Raw genomic sequence first — 20,929 nt, forward strand, 5'->3', positions numbered from 1 at the left:
TTTCTTATGTATTTCCACCATTCATGATATAATGTAAGCCACATTGAGCCTGCAAAGAGGTAGGAAAATGTGGGATACAAATGCAACAAATACGGTTGATATTGTGTATCTGGATTTTCAGAAGGCGTTTGACAAAGTACCTAATGAAAGACTCCAGAGGAAATAGGAGAGCCATGGGATAGGAGGTAGTGTTCTATTGTGGATTAAAAACTGGTCAAAAGATAGAAAACAGAGAGTAACATAGAGGGGAATAATCGAACGACGCCGGGATCTATTTTGGCGGCGGCGCAACAGCTGGCCGGAACTGTATTTTCAAAAAAGATGGCCGGCCATCTTTTTTTTCGATAATACGGTGTGGCCCGGCGAAATGCTTTGGATTTCGCCGGGTTTGAGATCGCCAGTTTTGTTTTTCCGCGATAATGGAAAAAACTGCCGGCGATCTCAAACCCGGCGAAATCCAAGGCATTTGGCCGTGGGAGGAGCCAGCATTTGTAGTGCAATGGTCCCCCTCACATGCCAGGACACCAACCGGGCACCCTAGGGGGCACTTTAAACACCAAATTAGCTTCCAGGTGCATAGCACCCTTCCCTTGTGTGCTGAGTCCCCCAAATCCCCCCCAAAACCCACTGCCCACAAGTGTGCACCATTACCCTAGCCCTAAGGGCTGAAGGGGGGCACCTACATGTGGGTACAGTGGGTTTTGGGGGGTTTGGGAGGGCTCAACATTACCCACCACAAGTGGAACAGCTAGAGGGGGGATGGGCCTGGCTCTGCCTTTCTGCAGTCCACTGCAACCAACAACAACTGTTCCAGGGACCTGCATACTGCTGTCAGGGTGCTGGGTATGACATTTGAGGCTGGCATACAGGCTGGCAAAAAAGGTTTGTATTTTAATATTTTTAGTGTAGGAGGGGGTTGGCGACCACTGGGGGAGTAAGGGGAGGTCATCCCCCATTCCCTCCGGTGGTTATCTGGTCAGTTGGGGCACCTTTTTGAGCCTTGGTCGTGAAAATAAAAGGACCAAGTAAACCCGGCGAAATACTGCTTATCGCCGGGTTTTATTTTTCCATTATCCGCGAAAGCCGGCCATCTGATAGCCACACCCAAGCCTGCCCATGTCCCGCCTTCGCTTCGCCGCCAACACGCCCCTTTGAACTTTCGCCAGCGAGGCGAAGGGAAAGTGGCGAAGCTATCACAAATGTAGCTTTCGATTATACAGTGGTGGAAATAAGTATTTGATCCCTTGCTGATTTTGTAAGTTTGCCCACTGACAAAGACATGAGCAGCCCATAATTGAAGGGTAGGTTATTGGTAACAGTGAGAGATAGCACATCACAAATTAAATCCGGAAAATCACATTGTGGAAAGTATATGAATTTATTTGCATTCTGCAGAGGGAAATAAGTATTTAATCCCTCTGGCAAACAAGACCTAATACTTGGTGGCAAAACCCTTGTTGGCAAGCACAGCGGTCAGACGTCTTCTGTAGTTGATGATGAGGTTTGCACACGTCAGGAGGAATTTTGGTCCACTCCTCTTTGCAGATCATCTCTAAATCATTAAGAGTTCTGGGCTGTCGCTTGGCAACTCGCAGCTTCAGCTCCCTCCATAAGTTTTCAATGGGATTAAGGTCTGGTGACTGGCTAGGCCACTCCATGACCCTAATGTGCTTCTTCCTGAGCCACTCCTTTGTTGCCTTGGCTGTATGTTTTGGGTCATTGTCGTGCTGGAAGACCCAGCCACGACCCATTTTTAAGGCCCTGGTGGAGGGAAGGAGGTTGTCACTCAGAATTGTACGGTACATGGCCCCATCCATTCTCCCATTGATGCGGTGAAGTAGTCCTGTGCCCTTAGCAGAGAAACACCCCCAAAACATAACATTTCCACCTCCATGCTTGACAGTGGGGACGGTGTTCTTTGGGTCATAGGCAGCATTTCTCTTCCTCCAAACACGGCGAGTTGAGTTCATGCCAAAGAGCTCAATTTTAGTCTCATCTGACCACAGCACCTTCTCCCAATCACTCTCGGCATCATCCAGGTGTTCACTGGCAAACTTCAGACGGGCCGTCACATGTGCCTTCCGGAGCAGGGGGACCTTGCGGGCACTGCAGGATTGCAATCCGTTATGTCGTAATGTGTTACCAATGGTTTTCGTGGTGACAGTGGTCCCAGCTGCCTTGAGATCATTGACAAGTTCCCCCCTTGTAGTTGTAGGCTGATTTCTAACCTTCCTCATGATCAAGGATACCCCACGAGGTGAGATTTTGAGTGGAGCCCCAGATCTTTGTCGATTGACAGTCATTTTGTACTTCTTCCATTTTCTTACTATGGCACCAACAGTTGTTTCCTTCTCGCCCAGCGTCTTACTGATGGTTTTGTAGCCCATTCCAGCCTTGTGCAGGTGTATGATCTTGTCCCTGACATCCTTAGACAGCTCCTTGCTCTTGGCCATTTTGTAGAGGTTAGAGTCTGACTGATTCACTGAGTCTGTGGACAGGTGTCTTTCATACAGGTGACCATTGCCGACAGCTGTCTGTCATGCAGGTAACGAGTTGATTTGGAGCATCTACCTGGTCTGTAGGGGCCAGATCTCTTACTGGTTGGTGGGGGATCAAATACTTATTTCCCTCTGCAGAATGCAAATAAATTCATATACTTTCCACAATGTGATTTTCCGGATTTAATTTGTGATGTGCTATCTCTCACTGTTACCAATAACCTACCCTTCAATTATGGGCTGCTCATGTCTTTGTCAGTGGGCAAACTTACAAAATCAGCAAGGGATCAAATACTTATTTCCACCACTGTACGCTTTTCGACGCTTTTGCGAAATCGCCGGCCATATCCCGATTTGTGTCGGAAAATAGCCGGCGATTACTTTCAATTATAAGCTGGATAGTAACATAGTAGATGACGGCAGAAAACAGACCTGCACGGTCCATCCAGTCTGCCCAACAAGACAACTCATGTGTGCTACTTTTTGTGTATACCCTACTTTGATTTGTACCTGTGCTCTTCAGGGCACAGACCGTATAAGTCTGCCCAACACTATCCCCGCCTCCCAACCACCAGCCCCGCCTCCCAATCACCGGCTCTGGCACAGACCGTATAAGTCTGCCCAGCACTATCCCTGCCTCCCACCACCGGCTCTGGCACAGACCGTATAAGTCTGCCCAGCACTATCCCCGCCTCCCACTACCGGCTCTGCTATCCAATCTCGGTTAAGCTCCTGAGGATACATTCCTTCTGAACAGGATTCCTTTATGTTTATCCCACGCATGTTTGAATTCCATTACTGTTTTCATCTCCACCACCTCCTGCGGGAGGGCATTCCAAGCATCCACCACTCTCTCCGTGAAGAAATACTTCCTGACATTTTTCTTGAGTCTGCCCCCCTTCAATCTCATTTCATGTCCTCTTGTTCTACCGTCTTCGTATCTCCGGAAAAGGTTCATTTGCGGATTAATACCTTTCAAATATTTGAACGTCTGTATCATATCACCCCTGTTTCTCCTTTCCTCCAGGGTACACATGTTCAGGTCAGCAAGTCTCTCCTCATACGTCTTGTAACGCAAATCCCATACCATTCTCGTAGCTTTTCTTTGCACCGCTTTGATTCTTTTTACATCCTTAGCAAGACACAGCCTCCAAAACTGAACACAATACTCCAGATGGGGCCTCACCAACGACTTATACAGGAGCATCAACACTCCCTTTCTTCTGCTGGTCACACCTCTCTCTATACAGCCCAACAACCTTCTAGATACAGCCACCGCCTTGTCACACTGTTTTGTCGCCTTCAAATCCTCAGATACTATCACCCCAAGATCCCTCTCCCCGTCCATACCTATCAGACTCTCGCCGCCTAACACATACGTCTCCCGTGGATTTCTATTCCCTAAGTGCATCACTTTGCATTTCTTGGCATTGAATTTTAATTGCCAAACCTTAGACCATTCTTCTAGCTTCTTCAGATCCTTTTTCATGTTTTCCACTCCCTCCGGGGTGTCCACTCTGTTACAGATCTTAGTATCATCCGCAAATAGGCAAACTTTACCTTCTAACCCTTCGGCAAGGTCACTCACAAATATATTGAACAGAATAGGGCCCAGCACCGATCCTTGAGGCACTCCACTACTCACCTTTCCCTCCTCCGAGCTAACTCCATTCACCACCACCCTCTGGCGTCTGTCCGTCGTCAACCAGTTCCTAATCCAGTTCACCACTTCGGGTCCTATCTTCAGCCCATCCAGTTTATTTAAAAGCCTTCTGTGGGGAACCGTGTCAAAAGCTTTGCTGAAATCTAAGTAGATTACGTCCATAGCTCGTCCCTGATTCAATTCTCCTGTCACCCAATCAAAGAACTCAATGAGATTCGTTTGCCATGATTTCCCTTTGGTAAAACCATGTTGTCTCGGATCTTGCAACTGATTGGCTTCCAGGAAATTCACTATCCTTTCCTTCAGCATTGCTTCCATTACTTTTCCAATAACCGAAGTGAGGCTTACCGGCCTGTAGATTCCAGCTACTTCCCTATCACCACTTTTGTGAAGAGGGACCACCTCCGCCATTCTCCAATCCCTCGGAACCTCTCCTGTCTCCAAGGATTTATTAAACAAATCTTTAAGAGGACCCACCAGAACCTCTCTGAGCTCCCCTAATATCTTGGGGTAGATCCTGTCCGGTCCCATGGCTTTGTCCACCTTTAGCTTTACAAGTTGTTCATACACACGCTCTTCTGTAAATGATGCTGTATCCAGTCCATTTTCATTTGTACTTTTTCCAGTCCATCTCGGTCCTGCTCCAGGATTTTCTTCTGTGAAAACAGAACAAAAGTATCTATTTAGCAAATTTGCTTTTTCTTCATCACTATCTACATAGCGGTTCGCAGTATCTTTTAGTCATTCTCCTTTCACTAATATACCTGAAGAAATTTTTGTCACCCTTCCTTTAATTTCTAGCCATTTGTTCTTCTGCTTGTGCTTTCGCCAGACGTATCTCTCTCTTGGCTTCTTTCAATTTCCTCCGGTATTCCTTCCCGTGTTCCTGTTCTTGAGTTTTTGTGTATTTCTGGAACGCCAACTCTTTAGCCTTTACTTTCTCAGCCACTGTTTGGAGAACCACATCGGTTTCCTTTTTCTCTTGCTTTTATTTACTTTCCTTACATAAAGGTTTGTGGCTCTATTTATAGCTTCTTTCAGCCTGGACCACTGTCCTTCCACTTCTTGTACTTCCTCCCAGCCCATCAGCTCCTTCCTCAGGTATTCCCCCATTTTAGTAAAGTCACCACGCTTGAAATCCAGGACTTTGAGTTTTGAATGGCTGCCCTCCACTACAGCGGTCATATCAAACCAAACCGTTTGATGGTCACTGCTGCCCAGGTGGGCACCCACTCGGACATTTGACACGCTATCCCCATTTGTGAGCACCAGATCCAGCGTTGCTCCCTCCCTCGTGGGTTCCGTCACCATTTGTCTGAGCAAAACACTTTGGAAAGCATCCACGATCTGTCTACTTCTCTCCGATTCCGCCGACAGAACCTTCCAATCTACATCTGGCAGATTGAAATCTCCCAGCAACAGCACCTCCCTCTTCTTCCCCAACTTTTGAATATCCGCGATCAGATCCCTATCTAGTTCCTCCAGTTGTGTCGAGGGTCTGTAGACAACACCCACGTGGACTGAGGTTCTAGGGTTAAATGGTCAGTATTCTCAATGGAGAAGGGTAGTTAGTGGGGTTCCCCCGGGGTCTGTGCTGGGACTGCTGCTTTTTAACATATTTATAAATGACCTAGAGGTGGGAGTAACTAATGAGGTAATTAAATTTGCTGATGACACAAAGAGGGGCATAATCGAAAGGGGCGCCCAAGTTTTCCTGAGGATGTCCTCACAGTACATCCCGGTGAAGGGGCGGGGAAATCTTTCGTTTAGATAATACGGTCAGGGATGCTCAAATCGCAAAATTTAGGTCGACCTTATTTTATTTTTGTTACATTTGTACCCCGCGCTTTCCCACTCATGGGAGGCTCAATGCGGCTTACATATTGTATACAGGTACTTATTTGTACCTGGGGCAATGGAGGGTTAAGTGACTTGCCCAGAGTCACAAGGAGCTGCCTGTGCCTGAAGTGGGAATTGAACTCAGTTCCTCAGTTCCCCAGGACCAAAGTCCACCATCCTAACCACTAGGCCACTCTTCCATTATTCTGATCATTTATTATTATTTGTTACATTTGTATCCCACATTTTCCCACCTATTTGCAGGCTCAATGTGGCTTACATAGTACCGTAATGGCGTTCACCAGTTCCGGTATGAACAAATACAAGGTCGTCCCCGATTTTCGGCGATAATGGAAACTGAGGACACCCATCTCAGAAATCCAAGCCATTTGGTCATGGGAGGAGCCAGCATTTGTAGTGCACTGGTCCCCCTGACATGCCAAGACAGCAACCGGGCACCCTAGGGGGCACTGCAGTTTTCTTCAGAAATTGCTCTGAGATGCACAGCTCCCTTACGATGTGTGCTGAGTCCCCCAACCCCCCCCCTCCCAAACCCACTACCCACAACTGTACACCACTACCATAGCCCTTGGGGGGGTACCTACATGTGAGTAAAGTGGGTTTGTGGTGGGTTTTGAAGGGTTCACATTTACCACCACTGTCATGATGGTGACTGTTTCCTTGTCTGTGCTCGTCTCGCCCTCTGGTGGCCAGAACCGGTGGCTGCTATGAACTGTCACCCGTTCCAGACTTCAGCGCAGTCCGATCCGGATCTTCCAGGCTGCCAGACTTGCTTCTATTGTTTGTGCCTGAACAGCACCCGTAGCTGCCTTGTGATTCCTGCAGCTGAACTTCAGCAGCTGATGGGCTTTATTAATCACCTGGAAACTTCTGTGTTTGCCTTTGCATCGTCTAAGGTCCCTAGTTTGTTGGTGCTTTGTTGCACTTCTGCCTAGTCTGGTTTTTTTTTTTTAAATATTTATTTATAGTTTTAACATTTGGAAACACAGTACACAGCTATATATTAGTTCTGTAGATACATGGCTTCAAAAAACAGCATAAAGATTTCAAACATCATCTAAAAACATCAACTGAACTGTCATACACCTCTGCTTAGATTATCCATGTCCCCCTCCTTTTAAACCCTCCCATCCCTTGTCATATTGGGTGTGCAACAAGTCTTATATTGCAGTAGTTGCTTTCCATTTAATATATGGATCCCATATTTTATGGTAATGTATGATTCGACCGTTTCTCATGGCTGTAAGTTTTGACATTAGTTGTATTCTATCCAATCTTTCCCGGACTGTGTGTACCCCCGGAATCGTGGGTGTCTTCCAAGCTGAGGCAATGACCAATTTGCCTGCCACAAAAAGCTGAGTGGCAAAGCTGTGCGTAATTTTTTTAATCCCTGGAGGTTTAAAGTGTAGCAGACAGCTTTCCACCCCCATGGGATATATCTGATTCGTCACTTCACACAGGAAACCCACCACCTCGGTCCAAAACTTTTGAGCATGTTTACAGGCCCACCACACGTGAAACATATCCCCTTTTATCTCACATTGCCTCCAACAGTTACCAGAGCCCTTTTTATACATTGTGGCTAGCCGATGAGGGGTGTAGTACCACCAATATAGCATCTTGTGCCCGTTTTCTATCAGGGCACTAGAGATTGATACCCTTAGTAGTGATCGAAAGGCCTGCGCCCATTGAGAGGGGTCATAGGTAGAACCCATTGCTGTCTCCCATTTTGTAGTGTAATGTTCTATCGGATTATCCCTAGAAAGAAGGGCCCCATAGATTCTAGTTATCCCCCCTTTACTACCCCCCTTTGTCAGACTTTGTTCCAGTAGTGTCTCCGTTAGGCTAAGCTCTTCTGCCACTCTCTTTTTTATAAAGTCACGAACTTGGTAAAATTGGAAACCTTGCAGGGGGGAGAGTCCATGCTCTTGGCATAATTCTGTGTATGAGGCCACTACCCCTTGTTCCCACATTTGTCCCAGTTCACACAAGCCTCGCTCTTCCCATTCCAAGTATGCCCTGTCTAATTGACCCGGCCCAAATTGTGGAGCGAATCTGAGGAACATGTGTGTAAAGTATGTCCTTTCTGGGAAGTGCTGTTTCCGTATCTTTCTCCAGGTCATAAGAGGCCACCGCAGCACGGGGGGGGCTTCTCTTAATTATTTCGTCTAATTGATGTGCCGGCAGCCACGGCACCGCTCTCAAGGGTATGGGATCTACCCATCTCTGTTCCATTTTAATGCCTATCTTTACCGGATTCTGCTGCCATGCGGCTAGTATTTTTAAGTGCGCCGCCTGATAATATGTCTTAAAAGAGGGGACCCCCATCCCGCCCCGTTTACGCGATTGATATAACACCTCTCTCCGCACTCTCGGAGGTTTCTTCTTCCAGATGAACGCAAATGCCTTCCTCTGCAAATTTCGCAGAAAGCCCTCTGGGAGAGCAATTGGCAGCGCCATGAAAAGATATAGAAGTTTGGGGAGAACTATCATTTTTATTGCACTGATTCTTCCCATCCATGACAGAGTCAGGCCCTCCCAACGCTCCATCTCCAAAAAAAGATCTCGCACCTTATCCGGGAAGTTGTATTTGAAAATTTCTTCTATTCTACGTGGAATATTGACCCCTAGGTAGCGAATATATTTGGTCGCCCACCTATACTGAAATTGCTGTTGGAGTTGTGTCAGCTGTACTCCAGGGATCCCCACCTTCAATGCTTCAGATTTGTCAAAATTGATTTTAAACCCGGACACCTCCCCATATCTTTGTATAATCTCATTTATTTTTGGGAAGGAGACCAAGGGCTCCACTAGTGTGAGTAATATATCATCAGCAAACATGAGAACTTTGGTCTCTATTCCTCCCCATCTTGGGCCCCTGATCTCTCTTTGGGCTCTAATTTGAATAGCCAACGGTTCCATTACTAGGGCGAATAATAGCGGGGATAGCGCGCAGCCCTGCCTGGTGCCCCTGTACAGCTGGAATGTTTGGGAAAGATGGCCATTAACCCGCACAGCCGCCTTTGGGGATTTGTATATTGTATGTAGCCAGGACCCAAACCGCCCTCCAATGCCTACCTGCCTTAATACTTCAAATAAAAAGGGCCAGCTCACCCTGTCAAACGCTTTTTCGGCGTCCAGGGATAAGATACATAAGGTGCTGTTATGAAGTTGTGCATTCTGAACCATAAAAATGGCTCTTCTGACATTGTCAAAAGTCTGTCGACCTTCTACAAACCCAGCCTGATCTTTATGGACCAATTTCGGAAGATACTTTTGTAATCTGGTTGCCAGTATTTTAGTAAATATTTTGTAGTCCACACCTAGTAGGGAGATTGGCCTGTATGAACCACATTTCTGTGGGTCCTTGCCTGCTTTGGGGATCACAGTTATCGTAGCAAGATCCCAAGTCGGCGGCAACCCCGTGGTTGTATCTATAGAGTTGAAGACCCTCACCAGAATGGGGGCCAACAACCCTCCAAAGATTTTATAAAATCGATTTGTATATCCATCGGGGCCCGGCGCCTTGTGGGGAGCCAGCGCTTTAATAGTGCATTTGACCTCCTCTAGCGTGATGGGCTTTGATAGCATTTGCTGAGCATCTTCAGACAGAAGTGGCAGCTCAACTTCCGCTAAAAACTCCGCTATATTTTCTAGGTTTGGGGTCATCTCTGGAGTGTATAGTTGTTGATAAAAGGATCTAAAAATGGACTTTACTGATTCCAAATCTGAGTGAAGCTCACCCTGTTCATCAATTAAACTTCCTACTCCATTTCTAGCAGCTCTTTGCTTTAATTTATATGCTAATAACCGACTGGGCTTATTACCAAATTCAAAATGTGTTTGACCCACCCTCTGCAGTTGTACTGACAAGTCTGCTAATTCCAGGTCTAGGATCTGGTTTCTTATCTCTTGTGCCTGTTTCAGCAATGTTGAACCGGGCTGTGCACCCCTCTGCTGCACTTCCCCCTCCACCCGCAGCAATTCCTCCCGCAATTTCTGTTCCTCCGCAACTCTCTTTTTCCAGCAATGTGAGCGCAACGCTATCAGCTGGCCTCGCAGCACTGCCTTAAGCCCCTCCCAGAGTGTAGCCGGGGATACCTCCCCATTGTCATTATGGGTGAGATACTCTTTAATATATTGTTCAATTGAGAGTAGATTATCTGGGCTCATTAATAATGTGTCATCTAGGCACCATATGTGTTCTTTCCGTGGCACCCCCACGTTAGAGAGGCGCAACAGCACTGGGGAGTGATCCGACCATGTATGCGGTAGTATCTGGGATGTGGCCCCCATACTCGATATCGTTACGTCTCCCAGCCACATGTCTATTCGGGAAAAGCTGTGATGTACTGAGGAGAAAAATGTATAGCTGCGTGTTGAGGGGTTATCCCTACGCCACAAATCTATTAACTGCCACCTTGTGAGTAGCTCTCTAAATTGGCGTCTACCCTGTTGGCCATATGTGACTCCCATTGTGGAGTTATCTAAATGTGGGTGCAAGGTGATGTTGAAGTCTCCTCCTATTAATAGGGATCCCTCAATGTGTTGTGTGATTTGTCGGTCTAATTCTAGAAAAAATTGCTCCTGATTGGCATTGGGCCCATAAATGTTTAAAACCGTGTAAGCCTTTCCAGCTAGCTGCAGGTTCACAATCAGATATCGCCCATCTTTGTCCCGTATTACTTTCCGCACCACCCAGGGCTTGGAATTACTAAGTGCTACCAGGACCCCTTTGCTTTTTGTGTTCGCATTGGAAGAAGCAAAATATATATGAGGGTATTGTCTATGCATGCAGAGTCTCTCGTATCTGGGCTTAAGGTGGGTTTCCTGGATTAAAGCCACATCCACCTGCAGGCGGCAAAGCTCCCTGAATAACAATTGCCGCTTTCTGGGTATGTTTAGCCCCTTTACATTGAATGACAGCCATGTTATATCAGCCATAATTACCCCAAGTTGTCATTCCTCGCCTCTTCACTTCATCTGTACCCTGATGCACACCATGCGCCTCTCTTACTGCGTCATCTTCGTTTCTCTCTCTTCTCCCCTCTCCCTCCCACTTCCCACCCTTCCCTTCCCCCCCCCCCCTGCAAGTTGGGTGTCTCTCAATATCGACAGGCACCCAAGTAAAGAGAAAGTGACTCACCAATCATTTACCGCATACCCCTTAAACAGCAATTAACGTAACATGAGCAAACTAACAGTACTTAAACATGTCTTTCGTCTTGGTCCCGAGCCGCTACTCTGGCATCCAGCGGCTTTTCACCTTCTATTGATTCTGGGTCGTCTCGTCCCACGGTCTCATGTGATTTTAGCAGCAGATTGTTGTCGCTGCAGTCTCCTAGGGCCTTTTCCCACTCTTTTCCATTTTGTTGGTGCAGATTGCGTTCCATTTCTCTTATCCCCGCTGGGAGCAGCCAAGTCCGCTTCCACTTCCATTTCCGGGCAGGTCAGTCTGGCCTCCTCTAGCGACCTCACTTGATGCAACTTGCCATCCTTGTAGAATGCCAAGGCAAAGGGATATCGCCATCTATACTGTATGTTTAGGTCACGCAGCCTTCTTGTAAAAGGTTTCAGTTCATTTCTTCTCTTTAACGTCGCTGCTGCCACGTCTTGGTAAATTTCGATTCTATATGAGTCCCATTTAAAATCTGAGACTTGACGTGCTGCTTTTAGGACTTGTTCTTTGAACTTAAAGCTCGTGAAGCAGGCTATTATATCTTTTGATGTGTTATTGCGGCTCGGGCCCAGCGCTCTATGGGCCCTTTCTATCTGGACTGCCTCTGCCTCAATCGCCGTATTGTTCGCTGCCATCAGCTCGGCCACCATCTTTTGGATCACCGCTATGCTGTCTTGATACATGGGCGTCTCTGGCAGCCCACGAAAACGCAGGTTGTTCCGTCGGCCTCTATTTTCTAAGTCCTCAACTTTGGACCATAATTGCTGCTGTTCTTTGTGCAGGTCTGTAACTTGTTGTTCCATCTGACCCAGGGCTTCACTGTGGCCTTCCACCTGGTTCTCTGTTTCCTTCAGGCGCGCCCCCAGCTCCCGAATTTCACCTCTAAGGTCAGCTCCAAGCGTGGCCACTTCTGCTCGTAGCGCTTTCAAGTTTGAGCTGATTTCTTGCAGCCAGTTTTTTAGCGCTGGAGCGATCTCTCCGTCTGCCTCCTCCAAAACGGGGCGCTCAGGCGATCCCTCACCTCGGCGCTGGTGTTTCTCCTCCCATTTCTCTTGCTCTCCGCGGGCCGTCGCCATCTTGGAGCTTGGCGTGCTGTCTCCGCTCGGGTAGGCAAAGCGAGCTAGATCCACCCCCGTCGTTTTCTGACTCATTTTAGCAAGACTGCTAATTGAAGGGGAGGGTGTCCAGACCCACTTAGCTTCGTTTGCAGCTGCTCGCTCGGTTTTATTAGCTAAATTCTTGCGGGGTAGCGGGAGCTCCGCTCTCAGACGTCCATTTTAGCTGGTGACGTCACTTCCTCCGAAAAGTCCCTAGTCTGGTTTTTTGTTTAAGTTTCTTGTCCGGTTCTAGTAAGTCTGTGTGTAGTTTAGCTTAGGTTTATTGCTTATTTCTTAGTCTTGTTTCTGGTTTGTATTCCTGGTCTAGTTTCTGTTTGTCTGTGTCTCTTGCTTAGTGGCTGCTCTGCAGCTTTCAGTCCTGTCTCTTGTCTGTCAGTATTTGTACCCTGTTTCAGTGGCTGCTTGGCAGCTTTCAGTTCCTGTCCTTTAGCTTGTCCATTTTCCTGCCTTGTGTAGTATTGTCTGTCTGTGAGTCCTAGCCCAGTTTCCTGCCTTGCTGCCCATGTATATTCCTTTCCCCTCTAACCCTCAGTCCCTGTTCAGCCTAGTTGGTATCCAGTTCCTGCCCTGTCCGGTAAGTCCTGCCGGCCACCTGCACCCACGGGCTCAACTCCTGAGGAACGGAGGTCAAGTGCAGGTGAAGTCTAGCTGTTCCTGCCAGAGTTCTGCCTTGTCTCTGGTGTGGGGTGGTTTGCCTGCCACTGCTGCTCCACTGCAGTGGCCCAAGGGCTCATGAACCTAGTTTCTGCCTTGAAAAACCTGACAACCACAAGTGTAACAGGTAGGGGGAAATGGGCCTGGGCCCGCCTGCCTGAAGTGCATTGCACCCATTAAAACTGCTCCAGGGACCTGCATACTGCTGTCATGGAGCTGGGTATGATATTTGAGGTTGGCATAGAGACTGGAAAAAATAGTTTTAAAATTTTTGTTTGAGGGTGTGAGGGGGTTAGTGACCACTGGGGGAGTAAGGGGAGGTCATCCCCGATTCCCTCCGGTGGTCATCTGGTCATTTAGAGCATATTTTGTGGCTTGGTCATAAGAAAAAAAGGACCAGGTAAAGTCATCCAAGTGTTCGTCAGGGACGCCCTTCTTTTTTCCATTATAGGTCGAGGACACCCATGTGTTAGGCATGCCCCAGTCCCGCCTTCACTATGCCTCTGACATGCCCCCGTGAACTTTGGTCATCCCCGCAACGTAAAGCAGTTAAGGACGCCCAAAATCGGCTTTTGATTATGCCAATTTGGGCGACCCTGTGAGAAGGATGCCCATCTTGCGATTTGTGTTGAAAGATGGACCCCCTTCTCTTTCGAAAATAAGTCTGAAAGTTATTCAAAGTGGTTAAATCACAGGAGGATTGTGAAAAATTACAAGAGGACCTTATGAGAGTGGGAGACTGGGCGTCTAAATGGCAGATGACGTTTAATGTGAGCAAGTGCAAAGTGATGCATGTGAGAAAGAGGAACCCGAATTATAGCTACGTCATGCAAAGAAAACAGTAACGGAATTCAAAAATGCATGGGATAAACATAAAGGAATCTTGTTCAGAAGGAATGGATCCTCAGAAGTTTAGCAGAGATTGGGTGGCAGCGCTGGTGGTGGGAGGCGGGGCTAGTGGTTGGGAGGCGGGGCTAGTGCTGGGCAGACTTCTATGGTCTGTGCCCTGAAAATGGCAGATACAAATCAAGTTGCATCTCCACTATCTAGTAAGAAGAGATATGTAATTTTGTTGGAGGAAAAATGCCTCAAAGTACCAAGGTCTATAGATCACACTCTCGGTACTTGTCACGATTTCAAATCTGGAACTGGGTTGTGAGCCCTTGGACCCCTGCCGAGAAGCGGCAGTGGCAGGCAAAACCACCCCACACCAGGGGCAAGGCAGAACACTGACAACAGTTAGGCTTCACCTGTACCTGGCCAATTTCCACCAGGAGTTAAGTTCCCAGCTTCAGTTGGCCGACAGGACTTTGCAGGGCAGGGCAGGAGCTGGATAACAGCTAGGCAGCACAGGGACTGAGTGTCAGAGGGGAAAGGAAGGAACATGGGCAGCAAGGCAGAAAACTGGGCTAGACAATACAACACCAGGCAGGGACAGGAAAAGCTAGGGGACAGAAACAGGAAGCTGCAAGCAGCCACTGAAACAGGGAACAAAACACTAACAAGACACAGAACTAAAAGCTGCAGAGCAGCCAGCAGGATACAAACAGACAAGGACTAAACACAAAACTAAAGCCCAGAGACAAGACTAGCAAACTAACTACAACCTAATCTAACTACACACTGACTGGCAAGAACAGACAAGAATCAAGGCAAGGATTCAAAACTAGGCAGCAGAGCAACAAGCACTAACATACCAGGGCCTTAGACGCAATGCAAAGGCAAAGCCAGAGAGTTTCAAAATGGCTAATAAGCCCAGACAGGAAAGACTCAGCTGCAGCAATCACCAGGAAGCTATGGTGGCTGTGCAGGCTCAATCCATGCAAGCAAACCTGGCAGCCTGGAAGATCCGGACCGGACTCAGCTAAAATCTGGAACGGGTGATGGTCCATAGCAGCCACCTGTACTGGCCACCAGAGGGCGAGGAGAGCACAGACGTAACAGTACTGAATCAATCCCGTTCGCTGAGCACTCGGTCTTTAAGGGGATTTGATATTTATCATAGGCTAAAAAACCTCCTTGATCATATGTGTATGCAATGATTAACAGGATTGTAGGACACCTAATCTTTAAGTGTCTTAGATCGCGCTCCTAACTACCATCATTTGCATACTGTACTGATTTGCCACAATGAACTTAGTTTGTGTTGTGCTCTCAAATGGAGTCCACGGTTGCCTCATCCAGATCTCCCCTGACCAACAATGGCCAGCGTTTCGCTGTGCTGTAAATCAGACTATAGCTGCTTCAGGGTCATAACGGGGAAGAGATCTATGAAAGCTGCTCCAGCTCGGTTAACTGCCAGTTAACTGGTGAGTTTGGTCAAATGAATTTATGCTCATCACATCATTAAATATGTATATAAATATTATTTTTAGTTTAATATTACCATTTTATGTTTCTTCACATCTTTTTCAAAAATACGGTTGGCTCTGCCCATTTACGAAGCCGGCCATGGAGATGGCCAGCGCCATTCGATTATGCCGCTCTAGGTCTCACAAAAGGTTCCATTATGAACACATTTTCATTATCTTCTCAAAAACATTTGTGTTATCTATTATTTTTCATGTTTGATTTGGATTATCATTTATGTTCAACACAGCCCATGTTGGGTCATTTAGGAAAGAATCAATGTTCAAGGTGTATGAACAAAGAAATTGTGTCCCGATCTTGAAGGATCCTGGTGCTTCGTTTCGTATAATTAACATTATAATTGTGTTTGCATTTGGGTAATAACTGAGAAAATACTGTTATCAAATCATATTAGGAAGCTTAAGCCAACTTGGTTAAATTCTGTTGAATATTAAACAGCTAGCAGTTTAAAGGCTACATTTTGTTTGCTGAACTCATGCTAATTTCCCAGCCACCCAGTGGCGTTCCTAGGGAGGGGTGCGGTCCGCCCCGGGTGCACGCCGCCGGGGGGTGCTGCGCGTGCCTTTCCTCCGTTGTTCCATGCTTCTTCTCTGCCCCGGAACAGGAAGTAACCTGTTCTGGGGCAGAGAAGAAGCATGGAACAACGGAGGACAGGCGCGCGCACCCGGCGGGGGGTTCCTTCGCAGGGGTGTCCTTTCGCCGGGGGGGGGGTCCGCGCTGCATTGGGGGGGGCGCTGTACCCGGGCGGGCGGGGCGCTTCGGCGATCCGCCCCGGGTGCCAGCCCCCCTAGGAACGCCACTGCAGCCACCAGATTTGTTCCTCCTTGATTTTAAACAAGAAGCTAAGAAATGATTTATTCTGGTCTTACAACAAGGACATCCCATCAAGCTATATGCATCACCACTTGGAAAACATAAATGCCATTCAGCTCCAACTCTTCTACTGCTGCTTAGCCATCATTATTATTGACTAGTAAGAAAGGCCCATTTCGAAACACAATGAAACAGGCGCTAGCAAGGGAAATCCCCACCCATCCTCCCTCCCTGCCGAGTTCATACCCCCGTCCCTCCGTTTCTCCGTCCGTGGCGAGTTGCAGACCCCCTCCCTCCCAGTTCAAGGCCCCGCTCACACCCCTCCCACCGAGTTGAACCCCCCCTTGGCGTTACTGCCCGGCCCCCCCGTGGCGCGACCCTCTGGACACCAGCCTTTCGTCTGGAAAACCTCCCCCAAAGCCCGTGCGTACCTCTGCTGACGGAGGCGAACTTCTGGCGTTCCTTTCGTTCCCCGAAATTGTTCCGCCCTCGACATCATCACGTTCGATGTGAGGGCATGACAGAGAGACATGGGCAGTGGAGAGGCTTCACCATCATGAAGTTACGAACCCTTCACAGAAGTGGGTGGAGCTTGGGGGCTTCATTAGAACGTTGGGGTTGCGAATTATGTCAGGATGGGGCGTGGCTGAGGGCGGGTGTATGAGTGAGAGTGAGTGAGAGTGATGCCGAACAGTACAGGGCTTCAGTGTTTCCCTGCCACACAGTGAGCATCAGAATTGGAGGTGAGAATTATTTATATTGAATAGATATCTCTCTTATAAATAGTAGTAATAAAGGGGAATGGGACTTGATATACCGCCTTTCTATGTTTTTTGCAACTACATTCAAAGCAGTTTACTTAGTATATTCAGATACCTTATTTGTACCTAGGGCAATGGAGGGTTGAGTGACCAACCCAGTTCTCCAGGATCAAAGTCTGCTGCACTAACCACTAGGCTATTTATTTATTTATTTATTGCATTTGTATCCCACATTTTCCCACCTTTTTGCGGGTTCAGTGTGGCTTACAATACATTATGAATAATGGAAATACAATTTGTTACAATTCAGGTTATGGATTACATTGTGAAGAGTTAAACGAGTCAAAATCAAATTCGTTAAGGAGTAAGTCATTTGAAAGAACATTGAGACATTGGAAGGAGACAATGGGAAATTAAGGGGCGTTATATGAAGCAAATGGTATACATTTTTCTTTGAGTAAATGTTTGGGTGTAGTGAGATTAGGGTTAAGAATTCATAAGTAGATGTATTGATGTATAACAGAACAGTGAGTGTGAGCTTTATGTGTTGTGGTTCTTTCCGTAGATTTTATCAAAAAGATGTGTCTTTAGTGATTTACGGAAGTTGGTTTGTTCGTAGATCATTTTCAGTTTCCGCGGTAGTTCATTCCAGTACTGCGTGCTCATGTAGGTAAAGGTTGATGCGTGAGCGTCTTGTATTTCAGGCCCTTGCAGTTAGGGAAGTGGAGGTTGAGGAAGGTTCGGGATGATCTCTTAGCGTTTCTGGGTGGTAAGTCGATTAGCTCAGACATGTAGGCTGGGGCTTCGCCGTTAATAATTTTGTGGACTAATGTGCATACTTTGAACGTGATTCGTTCCTTGAGTGGGAGCCAGTGTAACTTCTCTCGTAAGGGTTTTGCACTTTCATATTTTGGTATTCCAAAGATGAGTCTGGCTGCTGTATTCTGGGCTGTTTGAAGTTTCCTCAAGATTTGCTCTTTGCAGCCTGCATACAGTAAGTTGCAGTAATCCAGGTGGCTGAGTACGAGGGATTGTAATAGGCTGCGGAAGACGGATCTTGGGAAGAATGGTCTTATTCTTTTCAGTTTCCACATGCAGTAGAACATCTTTTTGGTTTTGTTGTTTGCATGGGTTTCGAGTGTTAGGTGTCGGTCGATAGTAACTCCAAGGATTTTTAACGTTTCTGAGATTGGAAGGCTTAGGTTAGGTGTATTTATTGCAGTGAATTCGTTCGTGTTGTATTGGGAGGTGAGTATCAGGCATTGGGTTTTTTCTGCATTTAGTTTCAAACGAAATGCATCTGCCCAGGTGTTCATGATGCGTAGACTTTGATTGATTTCATTTAATATTTCTTTGATGTCTTGTTTGAAAGGGATGTATATTGTTACATCATTGGCGTAGATATATGGGTTGAGGTTATGGTTTGATAGGAGTTTTGCCAAGGGGGGTCATCATTAGGTTGAAGATGGTTGGTGAGAGAGGTGATCCTTGTGGTACCCCACATTCAGGTGTCCATGCGGCAGACGTGGCTGAATTTGATGTGACTTGTTATGAACGTTGGGTTAGGAACCCCTTGAACCAGTTTAGGACATTTCCTCCTATGCCAAAGTATTCAAGTATGTGTAATAGGATTCCGTGGTCTACCATGTCGAAGGCACTAGACATGTCAAATTGTAGGAGTATGTTGTTGCCGGTTGCAATCATTTGTTTGAATTTAGTCATGAGGGTAAGTAATACTGTTTCCATGCTGTGATTCGATCGGAATACTGATTGGGCATCATGTAGTACTGAGTATTTGTTTAGATAGTTAGTGAGTTGTTTAGTTACAATTCCTTCGGTTATTTTGGTTATTAGTGGTATGGATGCTACTGGTCTGTAATTGGTTATTTCCCTTGCGCTTTTCTTTGTGTCTTTGGGTATGGGGGTGAGTAAAATCTTTCCTTTTTCTTTTGGGAAAAGTCCGTTTTGTAGCATGAAGTTTATGTGGTTTGTTAGGTCTATTGTGAATTGTTGAGGAGCTGATTTCATGAGGTTATTTGGGCATATGTCTAGTTTGCAGTGGGATTTGGCATATCTTCTAAGTGTTTCAGAGATGAGGTCTTCTGATAGTAGTTCAAATTCGGTCCAGGTTCTGTCTGCTGGATATATTCCGTCTTCTGGGTCTAGACAATCTAGGAGTGTGGCGTATTCAGTAGGGCTGGTAGGTATTTGGAGTCTTAATTTTATTATTTTCTCTTTGAAGTATTTCGCAAGGTTGTCAACGTCTGGTGTATCTTTGCTGTTGTTTGTGACTGGCGTGGTGTCTAATAGTTTGTTCACGAGGTAGAAGAGTTTGTGTGTGACTTTGTAGTTTGGTCCTATCATTGTCTTGTAGTGTAGTCTTTTAGTTTGTTTTATGGTATATTTGTATTTCCTCCGGAGTAGTTTCCAGGCATTTAGTGTTTGTTCATCTCTTTTTTTGTTCCATGCACGTTCTAGTTTCCTGACTTGTGTTTTAAGCTTTTTCAGCTCTTCAGTGAACCATGGGTTAGATTTGTTTCTGTGTGATGTTCTGGTTTGGATTGGGGCGATTTTGTCTAATGTTGTTGTGCATAAATCGTCCCATTCTTGGAGGAATTGGATGGTGTCAGCATTGGTTGACCATTCGTTCTGGTAGATCTGTTGCCAAAATGTTGTGGGGTCTATTTTTCCTCTCGTGGTGTATGTTGTTCGCTCATGTTTATTGGTTGTGTTTATGTGTGTTTTATGCCAGTTGAGAGAGACATTTGCTTTATAGTGGTCCGACCATGGTGTGGGTGTCCATCTTGTATTGGTGATTGTGGTAGTTGAGTCCGGGTCGAATTTGTGTGTTATGATGTCCAGTGTATGTCCTTTTTCATGCGTTGGTTGCGTGTAGGGTGCATGTAGATCCCAGAGTTGTAGGAGTTCTTTGCATTCTCGTGTGCCTGTTGAGGTGTCATCTTCAAGGTGTAGGTTGATGTCTCCTAATATAAGGATGTTTGTGGCAGATACACATGTGTTCGAGATGAAGTCCGTGAGTTGTGTTTGGGAGTCTTGCCATTTTCCTGGTGGTGTGTAGAATAGGATTGCATTGAGGTGTCCTATTAGGTTTGGGTGATTAATTCTTGTCGATGCAATTTCAAGTTGTGGTGAGGTAGATTCACCCGTGGTTGTGATGGCGAATTCGGGTTTGTAAATTATGGCTATTCCGCCCCCTCTTTTTCCACTCCTTGTCCAGTGGGTGATTTTGTATTCTGGTGGGCATGCTTCTAAGATGGCGGGGTCTGTAGGGCAGTGGAACCAGGTTTCTGTAATGAATAGAAGGTCTAAGTCATCTGTGGTGATCCAGTCTAGTATATCTACTGAATTGCTTACTGCTACTCCTCCACTCCAATATTAAGTGCATTTGTATAATATACCACTGCATTCCACAACACAAAAGGAGCAAGTTGCCAGAAAACATCTTTCTCTTTTGATGTAAGTACAGGGAAAAAAAAAGATTTTAAATGCTCCCAAGGTTTCAACCTAATTCATGTTTAATGTGGTATATAAATGTAATTAATAAGTAAATAAATAGAAACTCTAAATGATGAGCACCTGATTCTCATAACATGATGTCTGTTTTAGTGACCCTTTACCAGGAGGGAAAAAAAATATCTGCACGAATACAAGTGCTCGGGAGTCTCTATAACCAGCCCCCCCAAATAACACAATGATTACATAACATAACATAGTACGATTTATAACAAATTACTACTCTATCTATGAAATGTTATTATATTTCCTCTGTGTACATCCGTATGCTGCACAAGTCGGCATGTTTGAAAATATAAGTGAGATTAAATACAAATGCTACCAACAATGAGAACGACAACCAGGATGCAACAGGTCATTGGGTTGCTTACTTTGTTTTGAGTGTACTGTATAGATGACGACTATTCGCGAGGAGTGGGAAACAGGGATTAACCCAATTGGCTTCAACTTTTTGACGTCATTCCGACTTTTCTTGGACG

The sequence above is a fragment of the Microcaecilia unicolor genome, chromosome 5 (assembly GCF_901765095.1).
Source record: "Microcaecilia unicolor chromosome 5, aMicUni1.1, whole genome shotgun sequence".
Classification (NCBI taxonomy): Eukaryota; Metazoa; Chordata; class Amphibia; order Gymnophiona; family Siphonopidae; genus Microcaecilia; species Microcaecilia unicolor.